Raw genomic sequence first — 14,148 nt, forward strand, 5'->3', positions numbered from 1 at the left:
GCAGTCTTCTTTGGTCGGCATGCACAGAGGGACAGTGGTCACAAAGAAACACCCCCTGATAGTGCCCTATAACCACATTGGAGGCACAGGGCTCCTACGCATCTCTCCACCTAGGTCCAGTTTCAGAAGCTTCAGGAGGACCTTGTGCATGCCGCTACAGCTTGCCTTTTAGTGTTGGTTTTCTCTTCTACCGCCAGAGATAAGACAGAGAGATCAAGTTTCTCCTGGAAAATGACGCATTAACTCTGACATCATTCCCCCTTAATGGGCCAGTGTTATGTTCTGGAGCCTCATTGAGGCAAGGGTGGAATCAGAGAGCTCCAAAGGCCCAATTTTGGTGATGATGTAGGGAAGAAGACCTCCTGGAAAAGAAGGTTGAGTAACAGATAGACAATCCAAACTGAACTCTCACACAATGTCTGTACTATTCAAGGCTCTCCTGGGAAGCAGAATCAATGGAATATATACATTATAAATATATTAGATATATTATTTATGTATATAATATATATATATTTGCTGCTTTCTCTATATATGTAAAGAGAGAGAGGTTTACTATGAGAACTGGTTTACATGATTATGGAGGTTGAGAAGTTCCACAATATACCATCTGCAAGGTGGCAAACTATACAGGCCAGTGTTGTAATTCAACCTATACCCAAAAGTCTTGAAAATCATAGAAGCCAATGTTGTAAATCTCAATTCAAGGTCAAAGACCTGAGAAATGGGTGTGGGGGTGGGGCTTTTAGGTGAGAGTGGAAACAATACAAGTTCTGGAGTGTAAAAACCCAAGAACCTGGAATTTTAATACCTAAGAGCCTACAAAGGCGAATGTCCCAATTCCAACAGAAAGAATGAATTCTCCCTCGCTCTGTACTGTGCAGTCCTCTGTCCAGTCCTCAAAGGTTGGGTAACGGACACCCACATTGGTGAGGATGGGTAGTCTTTACTCCATCCACTGATTCAAATGATTCATCTCTTCCAGCGACACCCTTCCATGTCACACAACAATGTTTTAACACCAATCTGGACATCCCTCATCCTATGAAGCTGATGTCTAGAATTAGCCATCACATTGTCCTACCCCCCATCTTTGTTTTGCTGCTTTATTCACCATCCAACCCTCTTCCCAGCCACCCAGAGTATAATAAGGAGTATTTAGGACAGACAAGATTGTGCAGGTGAGGAGAAGCACCTGCTGCTTCAAGACAATGCTCACACCCTTGGACAGAGTGCTCAGAAGGGTCAGGGAATTTATACCAGACCACCCTTGGATGACTGCTTCAGGAAGAGCATCAGTGCCCCCCTACTGGGTACTCCCAAGTCACTCTTACAGTACTGCTAATACTGTAGCTCAAATAGGGCACCAGAGGTGTCAGGTGACCTCCAGAAGCTCTGATCGGTTACAAACATCCAGAGGAAAGAACCTAGACTTATTCTTCCTTCATATTCCAGACACTTAGCACAGCCCAGCATAGCAAGCACTTATAAAGAGCAAACCAGGAGCTCAAGCTATGCACAGCAGGTTAAGCCGCTTCTTGTAACACCAGCATCCCATATCAAAGCACAAGTTTGAGTCCCAGTTGCTCAGCTTCTGATCCAGCTTCCTGACAATGCATCTGGGAAGGCAACAAAAGGTGGCCCATGTATATAGGCCCCTGCCACTCATGTGAAAGACCTGGGTGCAGTTCCTGGCTCCTGGCTTCAACCTGGCCCATTCCAGGCCATTTCAGAAGTGAACCAGCAGATGGATGACCTTCTCTCTTCTCTCTTCTCTCTTCTCTCTTCTCTCTTCTCTCTTCTCTCTTCTCTCTTCTCTCTTCTCTCTTCTCTCTTCTCCTCTCTCTCTCCCTTTCAAATAAATAAATCTTTTTCTTACAAAAAAAGAAATGAATCCTACCGACATCCCCAGCTTGCACTTCCAGGTTCTAGAACTGTGAGAAGTGAGTTTATGTTGCTTAAGTCACCTGGTATGTGGGATTTGTTATGTCACCCTTAGCCAAAGTACACACTCCTTAACCCTAAACTCCTCAGCCATCTCTCACTTCTGCTTCCCAGTTTGCTCCTCCACCTCCTCTAGAGACCGGGGATCATGAACACTCTCCAAGTCTCCCTCTGCTCCAGGATCAAAGGCTGGTGCCACAGGAAAGAGCTTAGGAAACTTTCATCTCTGAAAATTAAGTGAGATTGACTCTGCAGAACTGGATCCCAGCATCCTCCCACCCCACCCCCCTTCTAGTGCATCAGTGAAGATAAGTGATACAAGTCATGTAAACTAGCCAGCCCCTTGAATTCATTCTTGGTAAAATGGTGGAGATGGGGGAGGGGGGCTTAATATGGAACAAGGGCAATTATAAGGGAAATTATTGCTTATATGAAATGGCGACTTATTCAAAGAGTTGAAAAAAGCCAGCTTGCTCAAAATAATCCACAACCCCCCTCCCCCAGCTTGTGGGCCATACCTAAAATTCAAGTATCCAGGGTATTCTTGCCGTATTATTCAAGACTTCTGTTCAAATACCAGTGCCATGGGATGGGCATTTAGCCTGGTGGCATTTAGCCTTGATTCCAAGCTCAAAACCCTGATTCCAAATTCATGCTAATGTACACCTGAGAGGCAGTAGTGACAGTTGTCACTCACATGGGAGTTGTGGTTTCTGTTCCTTGCTCTTGGCTTTGGCCCTAATCCAGCCCTAGATATTGCAGACATTTGGGGAGTAAACCAATGGAAAGTAACTGTCTCTCACTCTTACTGTCACTCTCTATCACTCTACCTCTCAGATAATAAGTAAATAAAAACATCTTTTAAATGCTAATGCCACAGACAAGGAAAACAAAGTCATTTTATATCATTTAGACTTTTGGTTCAATTTCTTGTGGAAGTTATGTTCTGTGTGCTGGTTTGGTTTATTTCATTTAATGTTTACTAAGGGAGAATTTGGGCATGGGTCACTTAAAAGAAAAAGGATTTTTTTTAAGATTTATTTATTTATTTGAAATTCAGAGTTACACAGAGAGAGGAGAGGGAGAGGGAGAGGAAGAGGGAAAGAGAGAGAGAGAGAGAGGTCTTCCATCTGCTGGTTCACTCCCCAATTGGCCACAATGGTGGTAGCTGTGCTGATCCAAAGCCAGGAGCCAGGAGCTTCTTCTGGGTCTCCCACGTCGGTGCAGGGACCCAAGACTTGGGTCATCTTCCACTGCTTTCCCAGGCCACAGCAGAGAGCTGGATCGGAAGAAGAGCAGCCAGGACTCAAACCGGCGCCCATATGGGATGCTGGCACTTGAGGCCAGGGCATTAACGCATGCGCCACAGTGCCAGCCCCAGAAAAGGATTTAAAGAAGGTCTACCGCTTACAGAGATGCCTGCTTGAAAGTATTGGCTACTATTTCCTTTCTTTTTTTTTTTCTTTTTTTTTTTCTTTTTTTTTTTTTTTTACAAGCAGAGTGGACAGTGAGAGAGAGAGACAGAGAGAAAGGTCTTCCTTTTGCCATTGGTTTACCCTCCAATGGCCGCAGCAGCCGGCGCACCGCGCTGATCCAATGGCAGGAGCCAGGTGCTTCTCCTGGTCTCCCATGGGGTGCAGGGCCCAAACACTTGGGCCATCCTCCACTGCACTCCCTGGCCACAGCAGAGAGCTGGCCTGGAAGAGGGGCAACCGGGACAGAATCCGGTGCCCCGACCGGGACTAGAACCCGGTGTGCTGGCGCCGCAAGGCAGAGGATTAGCCTATTGAGCCACGGCGCCGGCCTATTATTTCCTTTCTTATTGCACCAAAGCCTTCCAACAAACAAACAAAGAGGGATGCCCAGCTTGTGCTTGCAGTGAGTAATCTTGGATAAGCATCCCTGAGTGTCTCCAGTATTACTCCAGGGGAGGCTGTTAGAGTGCATTTTCTGTTGCTGTAACAGAATGCCACAGACTGGGTAATTGCAAAAGTGAAAAAAATGTATTTCTCACAGTTATGGAGGCTGGGAAGTCCAATATCAAGGGAGCAGTATCTTGTCAGGGCCTTCTTGCTGTATCACCACATGCAAAGGGAAAACAAGGCAGAGAGAAAAATGGGGTCAAACTCATCCCTCTATCAGGAGCCCACTCCTGCAATGAGAACCTTAATTCATTCATGAGGGCCCAGCCCTCATGACCCAATAGCCTGGGAAATCTTCCACCCCCTAACACTGTTACAATAGAACTAATTTCCAACATGACTTTTAAAGGGGACATTCAAAGCATAACAGAGGTCAATTGATTTGTTCAAATAAATACCGCAATTCCAAAGCGTTTAAAAAGCCAGGAAGAATGGCAGGGACTTGGAGTCAATCTTCCACTGTTAGTAAGTGCTGGAAACCCCTGTGGGTGCAGCAATGCATTTTCCGTGGAGAGATCTCCCCAGGAATGCAGTCTCCTAACCCACTGCTTTGCATAAACAGGAATGAAGTGTAAGAAATAAAAATATTCTGAGCAGGAGATGCAATTCTTTTAGGTTCTCTCCTACAGGAAAAGAAAACATCAATGTGCCATAATTTTCCCTTTACTTCCCTTCCTCATTCTCTTCTCCTCTTCTACCTACTGTTTAATGAGTCCCAGAATTTTTCTCCAGAGAACTTTTCCCCAGCATATAACACAACTTTGGAACAAAACACTGGCTCCAGTTGTATGGCCTGAGAATAACAGGCATCAGGGAAGAGAGCAAGTGTGTACGTGGGACAAGGCCGAAGCAGTTCTGCTTTTTCCACTTTGCTTATTCAGTTGGGTCTCTCCTTAAGAAAACATTCTGAGACTTATGTGCAGCCTGACCATAGAATTTGTCCAACACAGAGTCCAGACTACAGAAGACTATGACACCACCAGGGACTTAACATTGTTAGCTTCAGTTAGTGTGAACCAGATCTTGAGCCCAGGACTCTCTCTCCCCAGGCTGGCCACCACCTGTTTCCCTTCTTGTTGTTGTATGTGAATCCAAGTCTCCATCATCAACCCAGTTTCCAGCCACCCTAGGATGTGGTCCAGCTCCAGAACCTAGCCTCCTCCAGAGGAGACAGCTCTGCCCTTGACTAAACCATGCCTGCCTGCTGGGCTGGACCAAATCCACTGACTCCCGCCCTCAGGGCCCTGACCTGCAGAGAAGCAGTAGCAGGGAGTCAATAAAACCATGAGATCTCTGGACAACTAGCCTAGGGAGAAGTCTTGGTACCAATTAGGAGCTGGGTTACCTGAGAATGCCACAGCTTCACTCTCATTCAGCTTCCTCATGAAAGGAGGAGGCCTATGACCTGTCCTCCAGGTTATCTATAAGGAAGAAAGGAGATAATGCATGCATAGTGCTGAGAACAGTGAGTGACCCAGGGAAGCACTGGGACTTGTCGTCTCCCTCATGGGCCTTTCCACACCTTGAGCTGTTTGCTACTCCTGTTGCTGGCTACCCACACCCCTGAGTGCCAAATTTTCCATCTACTGGGTTGAACTTCCCCTTCCTCAACATCTGTCCCGTGCAGTTGGGACAATCTAATTCCAGGGCCCACTTTTTTCATCATTTCTAGAAATTAAGCAGCACTGAATGCAAAACATCTAAGTCAGAAACCATTTACCGAGCACTCACTATATGCCACGTACTCTACTGAGTGTGAGGTATAAAATGAATCGCTTCAATTCTCTCTTCTTCTCAAGGAGTTGGAAGTATAACTTCCACATACATACATGTATGTAGAAGGCCTCTAGGGTCACCATGGGAATCAACAAGAAAAAGAATTCTTGCTTCCTCCTGAAACGTGACCACTGTGGACATGTGGATTCCCACCAGGATCTGATGTCTGAGGGTTTCAGGGCTGACTTCTCTGGGTCTGAGGGGTGCAGGGGAACTGACTTACCCACAGAAGTCTGGCAGTCTCCAGGCTCTGGGGCAAATGGCTCTCCCAGACAGGACCCCTGGGCAGGCATCCCTTCAGTAGTTCTCTATGTCCAGGACCACAGCCTTGAGACCACCAGGAGATGGTGTTGGCGGGGCTACCTCGGCAAACTCTGGCAATAAAAGTAGAAAACTTAATCTGCAGGTGATCCCTAGCCTCCTCTGGCTCACCCCATCACAATCCCGTCCACTCATACCCTGAGGGGCCCAGGGCATTGGAGCTTGCTTTCATCCTTCCTATTAGGAATGAAGGATGTCACGATGGGCGTGGTTTCTGTAGAGCAAGGATTTGAAGGGGTTCCCTAGGCCCCGCCTCCAGGCAGCACCAGCTAAGGCCTGCCCAGCATCCACGTTTGGAGGGCAAGGCCCAAGCCAGCCTTCAGAGAGTCACAGGCGGGGTGGGCATGTGTGCTGGGTGCCTGGTAGGGGAACTGGAATACACATGGAAGGAAGGGGTCTGACACACAGCGCCCACTGCACTCTTACAGCACAGTGCAGTAACTATGTTTCCTGCAGGTCATCCTGGGAGCCCCCAGACAGGGTGTGGGGAAGCACCAGGAGCCTTATCAGGAAAAAAAATGTAAATTAGACTCCAAAAAGGTCCCAAAGAGGGCAGTGTTTGGTTGAAGTCAAGCAAGAAAAGTACTTCAGGCAGACTTTACAACAGCAAAGGCAGAGTAATGGGGAGAGGCACCCAGGAAAGGCCTCAAAGGTGGCCACCAGCTTACTGCATTCCCAGGTGGTTGAAGACGGCCTGCAAGCAGGTAATTGAAAGTGAAACAAAGATCTGAGCCAAGATGCTGAATGCCTTTTATGGCGCTGGTTTCCCCAGCCTGGGCCTACAAGGTTCCCTTGGTGGGTGGACAAGGGCAACTTGTGTGACATGGGAGGTTAGGTGGTCTGCCTGCCCTCTCACTCTCTGGGCTACCCTCAGGTGAATTCTTGGCCTGGGTGCCCTTCACCACTGGTTTTTAGAAGATAGCAGAATGGCTCCTTGGACTGCGACTTCTCCCCTCCTCTTCATCTTTTAACATTGCATTCAAACACCTATGTCCCTGGAGTGACCATTTATGCAGAATCAGCATCCAATAGCCATTACCCCACTCCCCCTAATGCTGCTTCTGAGATGTGTGGTAATTCACAGGAACACGTGCTAAGCTTGTCCCCTTCAATGCATTAACAGCATCACAGGGGTAGTAGCACAGGATCCCACCCAGGCACCCTGAGTCCCCTACATAAGTACGCATATATTCATGCATGTGCATACACATAACCTCCCATGAAAATTCACACACATGCACCTGCACATGTGTGAACAAATACACATGCATATGCATACCACATGCCTGCCACAGACATACCACGCTCGTCCACACACACACGCGCACACACATGCCCCACTGCCTCCTGACCTCCTCTCAGTTAGATCTTTCCTCCCCTCTCTAACTTCCTCCCTCGTCCCTCTTTCTCAGCTCACATTCACTTGTGAACACCAAGTTCATCCTGAAGGATTGCAATCATCTCTTTACTCACATGGCTCCCCCTATGGGCCATCTCATGCCCTGCATGCTACCCAGAGACAATAAATACAATTGCTTGTTTGCTTCATTTTCTCTGCTTCTCAGGGAGGTCTTCTTCCTGGTCGTATGAACTCCAGTCTCATCACTCCAGCCCTCTTCAGCCTTGCAGACATGACTTCCTTTATCCCTCTGGCCAGGTTGGCTGGCTTTGCCTACTTCCCCTGTGTGGTGTTTCCCCAGCACCTCGCACAGGGCAAGTACAGAGTAGGAGCTGAATATTTGGGGAATGAATGAATGAATGTGTTTTTTTATGGCAGGCAGGTCTGAAGAGATCAAGAGCACTTTGTACTTCTGTCTTGAGCAGCTGCTAGCACTCCTTATGTAATTCTGCACATAAAGGTGCTCATCCACATGTGGCTGACAGCACTTGCAAAAGTCATTTGCATGTTCTTTGAGAAATGACTGCATTTTGTCCTCTCTACCTCTTCAAATCTCACCTGGCCCTGGCCCAGCCATTCCCCTCCCCCTCCCAGAGAGGTCTGATCATGCCTCTCACCCATTCTGCGCCCCATCCCTTCCACAGCACTTCTGCAAGTCTCAGCAATGACTCCTGTCACCATGATGATTAAAGTGCTAGACATGTGGGGGCTGATTCCCCTGTAAGGAGGATGAGCACCCCAGCGCTGATGTATAATTTTGACTGCCTCATCTGACCCGCAAGAAGAACATGCTGGGTTCATCATGAACTCTGAAAGTTTTGGTTGGCCTGAATTGAGTCATAGCTGCAATTCACTTCCCTTGAAGGGACCACTTCTGAAATCTGAAGTGGCCCTGGATCCTTGGTGACCTCAGACCCTCTCTCAGCAAGGGGTTCAATCAAAACCAAAGTCAACTGAGGAAGTCATTGCTGTGCAGCTGGACTCCTCTTAAAGCCAGAATTCTATAGCCCAGGAGCCATGTGCAAGTGGGTTTTCTACACCAAACCAACCCACAGTGTCTCCACAAGTGCTCTCCTTCTACAGAGAAAAATCCACAATCCCAGCCACACTCAAGGCTCTGATGGTCTTTTGTTCCCCCCATCTTCCATCTGTTTCCAGGATGGCACAGCCCTGCTCCACCCACCCACGCTGTGCGCAGCTGGGCTCTGTTCTGCAGACAGGACATGTCCTCAGAGGACATGTGCTCTTCCCAACCTCTCCTTAGCAAATTTTGCCTCATGATCAAACTCCCGACTCTGAAGTCTCCCTTGATTCTCCCAGCAGAACTTGTCTCTCCAAACAACACTCTATGACACAGTCCTGCTTTTATGATAATCCAAACAGGTCCAGGGAATAATCCAGTGACAGCAAGGAATTCTCCCTTTTGGAGCACAGAGAGTAGTTGGCCCATGCACACCAGCACTTACCACTGAGTCAGTCAGTCCTCTAAAAACCCACCCTAATTCCCACTTTCTGTTCTGCTGGGCACACACAAATCTTACCTTCAATCTGCCCATACTGGAACATGACTGAAGTCAAGGATGACATAAGGGAATAACAGCTAAGAGGTTGTGTACCTGGGTAGTCTGGCAGGCCAAGGTGGTGGTGGGAGGGAGTAGAGCCCAGGACCTGAGGCTCCCTGTAAGTCCCTCCACACAGGGGTTAACCCAAGGTCACTGAGACCCTCATCTGCTCCATGACTTAGAGAGTAAAACCAACAAGCCCAACTTACCCATTTCCTGCACAGGGTCCACTTCTGCACCATCAACCCTGGAAAATATTGTGTTCTGCAAAGACCATCCAGGGAAATCTTGCCCAGTGACCTCAAGGAACCACCATATACAATGCAATAATCACCAAGCTCTATTTCGTCTAAAGCATAAACACCTTTATTGTGACAGTCAGAGGATGTTGTATTAGAATCTTTCCTAGTCCAGTTATTTTCAGTAAAGAGAATATTGCTACTCTGTTACTACCACACCAATACAGATGGCTACTAAATCCAGAGTATATGGCAACAAGCTCAATAATGTGATTTAGGGTTTGGGAAAAGGAAGTTGAGGGTTCTGGCAGGAAATTGCCCACCATGAAGTGAAGGAATCAATGGGATGGTTAGTCTGGGTGACTGATTCAAGCAGCTGGGCTGAACGGCTGGGCCCAAAGAGCCTCCCCACTGCTTCCAGTAAGCATCCATGTGAGGGTGGAGCCATATGGAGGGTGTCTCCCCCTGAAAATGATGAGATCTCGCCCAAACCAGATGCATCATCTGCTGGTCTGAGCCACAGTTGGGTGCACTGCTCCCCACAGCTGGAACATAGGATCAGTTCCAGGGCCAAGAGTGAAGATTTGAAGGCAAACAACACAGTAAGGGGCTCTTCTCTCTGTCTCTTCTGTCATTTTATATCATGTGACATGTAGTTAAAATATATCCATCAAAGACAACTTGACCAACATAGCGAAGAGTGGAAACAGCAGCTCAGACACCATAGAGGTAGGAAGAACTGATTACAAAAAGATTAAGAGGACAGAATGATGGCAGAATGTGCTGGAGAAAAAAAATTCACATGGTTTGGGAGAAAATGTTTACTAGGGAAAGGGAGACTTGTTTTTTCCCTGTACTTTTAAAGTTATATTTATTTGTTTATTTAGAGAGGCAGAGAGACAGACAGAGATGTCTCATCTATTGGTTCACTCTTGAATGCTTGCAACAATTGGGGCTGGCCCCAGCCAAAGCCAAGAATCGGAAACTCAATCCATCTCTCCCACATGGAGACCCAAGTACTTGAGCCATTACCCACTGTCTCCTAGGATGTGCATTAGCACATCACAGAATCAGAGTCTAAATTCAAACCCGGATACTCTGAAAGGGGATAGACTTGTCCCAAGCAATGTCTTAACTATTGCACCAAATACCCTCCCCTACATTTTTAAAAGATGTTTAAAATAACTAACTTCCACAAAGAAGGCCAGTCCTTTCCTTCAGGAGCTTGGCATCCATGAGTGGGTAGAAGATAACAGACCCATACAATGTGGGGTTTGAACATGCAAACTCATCAGGCATTAGGACATTATTGAGGGACAGTTTCAAGGGGAAACCAGAGACACCAGTGCTTACGAAGGTCATGACGTCAAGACCTGAGAATGCTGCTCCAGGGAATGGCACCTCCACATGGTGTTGGGGGGTTAGAGAAACTCTGGGTGAGACATGGCAACAGTCACTGCCTATAGGATTCTGCAGAGGAGGACTCATGTCATCCCTTGTCTCCATGATGTATAATAAATCCTGAGGGTGCCTGGAGCCACCTCTCTGCATTGCTAAGTGTGTGGTTCATGGTTCTCTGGGAAAGGGTTGAAATAGTGGAGCTAGGCTGTGGGAGTGGGCAGGAGGCTGTGGGATGTGCAGGGTGAGACCAGAAGGTGCAGTCTCCCCAGGTGCCTGTCTCCTTCTGAAGACCCCACCCACTTAGCTCCACCAGTCAAGGGCACAGTAGAAATAAGTAATGAGAAGAAACTGTGCTCACAGCTTTCTGCCCACTCCACTGTAAAGAGAGAGGAACAAAGCCTGGATCAGTGTCCTACTCAATGAAGTGCTGGATGGATGCCCACAGAGACTTCCCCACAACCTAGAGAGAATTGATGCCCACAGTAGACTCGTGTAAGCCACATTGCTGAGACTGTGGGGCTCTTTGTCCTTTTTAGAAGTCTACTGGCCTCTTTAGTCCCATCTTCCTGTATTTTAGGGATGCTCAGTGATTTCAGTTCCTACATGAGAAAGGCTTTTCCCTACCTGGTCCAAATTCATCCTCACACTGTGATGAACCAGTGCTCACCTGCAGGGACCTCTGGGAGAGGCATTTGGGCATGCACAGACCTGTGTAATCCCACAGATAGATGTCATTCCAGGTGGCTGCTCTGCATTGACCTTTGGGACCTTGGGCAAATGACTCTATCTCAGCTCATTCCCTCATCCAGAAGATGGATGTCAGAATGCCTTTCTTTTCAGATAGTTTGAATGGCTGGGATCATGCATATAAAACTCTCCGCTCCATGACTAGTGCGTAAAATTAGATCCTACTTTACATCATTCACCAAAATAAAGCCCAGATGGATGACAGACTTTGTGTTTTTAAAAAATAGAAGAAAATATTGGAAAATGAATTTATGATGCTGAGGACAAGGAAAGTCTACTTATAAATAGGCTACACAAGCAAAGCTATCAATGACCAGGGTGATATATATGGGCTAAATCAAAACTAAGCACATGTACATGACAAAGAAGCAAACAACAAAGAGGAGAAAATATTATCATCAAATGTAGCAAATAACAGATTATTACCCAAAATATACATATGTTTTTGAACTCCAAAAAATAATTAAGAACACAAAGCAGTAATTCACAGAAGAGAAAATACAAATAGCCAATTAATATATACAGCAGCTTGACTTCATTAGGAAATAAGGAAAATTCAAATTAAAATATCAATAAAATTCTACATCCTTTTACATTGCTTAGATTGGCAAAATTGGAGATTAGTAATATAAAAGGCTGCTGAGGTTGTAGAAAATCACATGATCTGTACACAACAGATGAGAATTTAAGTTTGCATAATCCCTTTACAAAAAGAGCCCAGTGGCATCCCTTGTGGAAACTTGGGGATGTGTCTTTCTATGGAGATATCTATAAGGAAGTATGGTGGCACTCTTCGTAATAAGAGGAATTTTTAAGATTTATTTTTTATGTATTTGAAAGGTGGAGTTACAGAGAGAGAAGGAGGAAGAACTGGAGGAGGAGGCTACAACAGCTGGGGCTGGGTCAAGCCAAAGCTGGAAGCCTGGATCTTCTTCCGGGTCTCCCAGTTGGGTGCAGGGACCCAAGCACTTGGGCCACTTTCCAGTGCTTTCCCAGGCACATTAGCAGGGAGCTGGATCTGAAGTGGAGCAGCCAGGTCTCGAACCGGCACATATATATGAGATGCCAGCATCACAGGCAAAGGCTAAACTGGCTATACCACAACACCAGCCACCAAAGGGAAATTTTAAACAATGGATAAGTTGAATGTTATATCCCTATAATGTAGAATAGTGTGAAGTCATTAAACTGAAGGCAGTTCATCTATCCATTCTGAAATAAAATAATCTGCAAGACACAATGTTGAATGAACATATTTACACTAGAGATAGATGATGATGATGATGACAATGATGATGAAGATAGATAGATATTTAATGATCAGATATTTATATATACCCTATTGTTTTCCACAACTACAATATGCACATACATGTCTTTTTTTTAAATTATAGAAAGCCTCATACCAAACTAAAAACTGATAAATGCTAGAGAGAGGTTGGGGGTAGTCAAATGGAATTTAGTTTTCACTATAACGTTTAATTTTTTACAAGGAGAATGTATTCATGAATTCCTTATGTAATTAAAATTAATTTTTAATTGAACAAATAAAATACAATAAGACCTATATCTCATCATAAACTTCAAATTCTGATCTAAGAGATGGGTAATAATAACTGCTAATGTTAATTGAGAGATTATCGAATGCTAGACAGACCCTGTTCTAAGTGGTTTCTATTTATGTTTTCTATGTTTGTATGTTGCTATATTTTCTGTGCTTTCTCTTTTATCCTCAGGACAACACTGCAAGGAGGGACTGCTCTCATCCTTCCTGTACCAATGAGAACTCCGAAGCAATAGGCAGATGAGGTTGTTGCCTTGGGGCTCCCCAAGGAGTTGTAGAACTGGAATTTGAACATGGGCAGTCAGTCTGGGTGGCTATAGAGACGTGAAAAGCAGAATCTGCTCTGAACATCCCTACAGACCCTTCTGCGCTCATAATGGGACAGTTGTGGCAGCAGCCTCCTGGGCCCAGAGGACAGACCTAGCCCTCCCAGCTCAGGAGCTTGACTCTCCCCAACCAGCATCTAGCTTGCCTTCTCACATCTGGGCTCCCGGAGCTGGGAGGATGGCATCCTGAGGGGTCCCTGGAGGACAGGAGCACATGTGGACTCCAAAGAGTCAGCACAACTAGAGAGACATTACAGACAAACGGGACAAGGAGGAAAGACAGCCCAGAGGGCTCTGAGTCCAGCAGTCCAAGTCAGCCAAGGGAGCTGGGGCAGGGAAGGCTCCCAGTAGCCTGGCCTCTGTCTCACCTGAGAAACCAGACTTTCCCCTGCAGATCTTGTGGGAGTAGAACACACCATATTTAATCTTTCTAAATAGGTCATGAATTATTCAAAGAAATTTAAAAAGAAGAAGAAAACCTCTCTCCTAGCAAATGTGATTCTTACAGACTTTAACGTCTTATGATGAACAAGGGCAAAGAGGCACCAGCATGGGGCGAGAGCAGTAAGTGAAACATTTCGATTGCAACAAATGCAGCCTGACTCGAGCCTCAGGCCACCAAGTGCCAGGCACTTCTCTGGATTGCTACCCACCTGCATGCCAGAGATGGTTCCCCAGTGAAGTTTGCTAATGAAGGTCTTGTCCCAGGGGCAGACCTTGGCACGGCTGAGCAGAAGGCAGCCGTATGCATGTGATTTCAGCATCATGGAGATGCCTTGCTAACCCAATATGCTCCATGCCCAAAGCTTCCATTATCGGAAACTCCCCCCAGAGACCCCTCAAGGGTCAAGGCCATTGACTCACAAAGCTCTGTGCTAGAGTGCCCGGCTAGGATTCCAGAGGAAAAGGGCTTCCTTGGGCTGCTCCTTAAAGAAGTTTCTACACTA

The 14,148-nt window shown here is 46.3% G+C and overlaps 1 long non-coding RNA gene across 2 annotated transcripts in view; it reads right to left on the reverse strand.

Annotated features, from left to right (window-relative positions):
- Positions 1-2,180: 2,180 nt before the first annotated feature.
- The window catches only part of LOC103349325 (uncharacterized), a 174,318-nt gene continuing 162,350 nt past the window's right edge, over positions 2,181-14,148 (reverse strand). For both annotated transcript variants that reach the window (XR_007921486.2, XR_007921485.2), the window contains 3 exons: positions 5,866-6,016; positions 5,212-5,287; positions 2,181-4,017 (listed from right to left, as the gene is read on the reverse strand). This is a non-coding gene — a long non-coding RNA (uncharacterized lncRNA). The remainder of the gene's footprint in view (positions 4,018-5,211; positions 5,288-5,865; positions 6,017-14,148) is intronic.

This window comes from Oryctolagus cuniculus, chromosome 10, assembly GCF_964237555.1.
Source record: "Oryctolagus cuniculus chromosome 10, mOryCun1.1, whole genome shotgun sequence".
NCBI lineage: Eukaryota > Metazoa > Chordata > Mammalia > Lagomorpha > Leporidae > Oryctolagus > Oryctolagus cuniculus.